The sequence below is a fragment of the Haliotis cracherodii genome, unplaced genomic scaffold, assembly GCF_022045235.1.
Source record: "Haliotis cracherodii isolate W230 unplaced genomic scaffold, xgHalCrac1.p SCAF_18, whole genome shotgun sequence".
Lineage (NCBI taxonomy): Eukaryota > Metazoa > Mollusca > Gastropoda > Lepetellida > Haliotidae > Haliotis > Haliotis cracherodii.
In genome coordinates this window covers 28,485,229-28,488,716 of record NW_027266273.1, presented here as the reverse complement: position 1 = coordinate 28,488,716, position 3,488 = coordinate 28,485,229, and positions in this window count along the sequence as shown.

The following is a 3,488-nucleotide window of genomic DNA, read 5'->3' as shown; positions in this document are numbered from 1 at the left end:
CTCTACGTCATGGATGAATCGTTTATATAGAAAGACAGATTGATGAAGAATTAATTTGAAGTATCATATCAAGTTTGAAATAGTCTATCTCATGTTATTTGGACATTTTACAAACTTAATAACGAAATCGTAATATTTGAATTTAAGTAATAATCCAATAATAAGAGGGGCTCAATAAACTTGATTGTCACTTAGGGTTTCCTTAAAGAGTAGGATCATAGTTAGTGTACCATTTCTACAATGTGAAATGACAAATCCAAGATGTGTGCGCAAGAAGCATTTTCTCTTTACAGTTGTCAGGGCAAACAGTCTGATGATAATGATAGTGTTCACTTTCCACATTTTAAATGTGACAAAATCCTGACATTAATCTGTCAAAGCTTCGTTAACGTCAGTGATTAACAATGTAGAGTCACGATTCAAGCAGACAAATAATGTGCAATTTGAAAATTAATATTTTGTCGTACATTAATTGAAACATTAAAAGAACTGGAACACTTTTTTTCACTGGAAGACTTTTTAAGACTTTGAATGGAATTTAGAAGGGATACACATAAGGAAGAGAATTTATGGATTTCAACTTCTTTATTATGAGGAAATCAATTCTCTTCCTTCTCATTAATCATTCCTTTCCCGATGCCACTGATTAAGACTAATGCAATGACAGTTGTAGATTCACAAATAAACCTTCATGTTTCGCCTTTGTAAATCACATGGTATTATCTGCAGCTCCAAGAATTAAAAAAAACGTACATGTTAGAAACACCCGTTTCAAGAGTATAATCTGTTCGGGATAAAATACTTTGAAAAACTATGTTTTCCTGTATATAAATCGTCGATTCAATATGACGATGTTTTGCTGATTAATTTGAAAGTCCTGCCCTTTCGGTAACAGTCGCCACTCACACAATGTGCATTAATAGCGTTTGTTGCCTGACGCCGCAACATGCACAATAAATTGTGATGACAAAACCTCATGACACTTATTCTTCGGAAGTGTGAAACATGAAGTCCCTAACAGTTGCAGTGATCTTGTATCGGCATTGGCTTAAACTCAACCTGACATTTGGAAGATTGTTTTTCAAACGTAGGGTACAAAAAGGCTGCTTAATCAAAATGAGAGTCAAAGTTTTTACAAATCGTATTTACAAGTAAGCTGTTCACAGTTATTACAAGGATGGGATTCGTCCTAAGTGTGCACATAAGAAACATTGTATGGGACAGGTGATAGCATCTGCAAATGTGTAATATCATTCATCTTTTCTTTATGATTTTTCTCTTTGTTTAACACTGAACGTTTTGTGCTGTCAATAGAAATGAGGACGCTTATAGTCTGTACTGATGTATGGAGGTGAGGAAGAAAGACACGTGGTGCTTAATGATTAGTGTCATTCAGATCATTTTCAAATACCATTTGGGGAACAAAAGAAGTAACTTCTCATGCAAAAACTTGACATTGCCAATAAAGACCAATTACTATTTCTGGTAAAGAACAACCAACCAATCACTGACTTAAATCGAAAATTCATCATTTTACAAATTTTCCTCATTCGAACTGATTCATACTCAGGTATGTGAATTATAGATAGATGAGTCGAAGGTTTATAATGGACTCTCTACTGAAGCTTCTATGACCGTACACTTATTCTGATTCACTTGTCCTAAAGACGCCGATCCTCCCGAGACAGTGAGTCCACTGTAGTATGGCTTCAGTATGATCTTTGTTCCTTTCTTCAACATGTTGATTTTGTTCTGATCAAGTGACCTCATCGATCATACGAACGCCAAAGACGCTCTAGTCATTTTTTCTCACCTTTTACATTCATCAAATTCAACTCGAGGCTTTAAAATACAACATGAACTTCTGCAACTTCTGCAGCTCTACAGCGCCAACGTCCAACAGCACACAAAACACCATCACTTAATCAACAAGTTTAAATCCGGATATCTAATCAGCCTTTCATCGCCAGTAATACTCAGTCAAACTGTTATGCTCAATTCAAATATATATATCCAAGAGTCCAAAGATGAGCTGTATAATTTACTCCGGACTACATATGTGCACAACAGGTGTCCATGGGTATGTTTTGGAGCATAACAGATGTCTATTGGTATGTTTACGGAGCACAACAGATGTCCATGGTTATGATTACTCCTTTTCTTAACCCCGTACATACATGTACCTCCTCGTCAACCCTCACTTTGAAGTCGACACAAACATCCGTGAATTCCTAATACATTTTAGAACCAAATTACAAATGGTCTTTGTCACCAATACAAAGTGTCGAGATGAAAACAAGCAAAATACATCAGGTGTGAAAACGAACGCTGTGCTCGGAAAACTGCACTTGATTGAAATGTAAACAAAGCAAACTTCAGATTTTACACGGTACAGCATTTTCTCCTATTTTGAGCTACCCATTTGTATATTCGTCGTATACATTGGCTCAACATGTTCAGAATATGCATGAGAAGCGAATCGTAGGAAGAATTAGGGAATTAAAAATAGACGCATAGCAATGAATTGATAAATTCAACAGAAATATTCAATGTACGCCATGACTGACGCAAACTATTTCTCTTGGTTTCAATGTAAAATATAACAACAAATAACAGTACACCGATTATCGGAATGTTCTGATCACTTACATGTCACATTTATGTATATACGATCCCTGTATCAACGAAAGTCCCCTCGTAAATTCCCGCATACTGTTGTCAGTGAACACGCCATTTTGTAATGGTAACCGTCAGAAATGAAAACTCTGCACCCAGGGGGTTAAAGATGGTCGATAGACTTAAAGCAAATTAATCTAACGAATGCATTGATAGTTAATGAGTCGTGAACCTGAATGCTTATGAATGGAAAAAGGTATGATTATTTTGATACTGAATCTAAACGCTGAGTTTCCCTGAGTGGCAGTTTACTCTGATGATGGACTTCTATATGGAAAAGATCTTCAGGATAGGACCTTAACCCCCTGGATGCCGAGATTTTTAAATTTTTTTCAGACGCACATTTTCCTAAGATCGGAAGGTTGTGCGAGAATTGTGCTCACGCGGCACTGGATCTACCTCTGGCTAAAACATTACGCAGAGATGGGGAATATTAAATTTCCTCTCTGATGGTGTAAATTTAACTGCAAATATTAAAACGGTTTTAAAAAGGACATTGCTAAGTTTTGTCCGAGAATTTATTCTGCGTTGAAGAACAGAAAATTTCTCCGCTTTTGATCGTACACCGATAAAAGTACTGTGCGACGGGTTTTTTTTTATTTAGCAGCGTAATGTAAACTGTGAGCGAACAAAATACTGCCTAATATCTGAACGACATAGATATATATCAAATCGAGTTTTATGCGTATGTATAACGACATACATTCAATGCAAAACATAGCCTTCCGTAAATGACGAAAACTGATTTTTCTCAATGACGTCAAAAGGTGACACAGAGATTACACCCGTACAAAGAAAAGGGGCAGAACTCC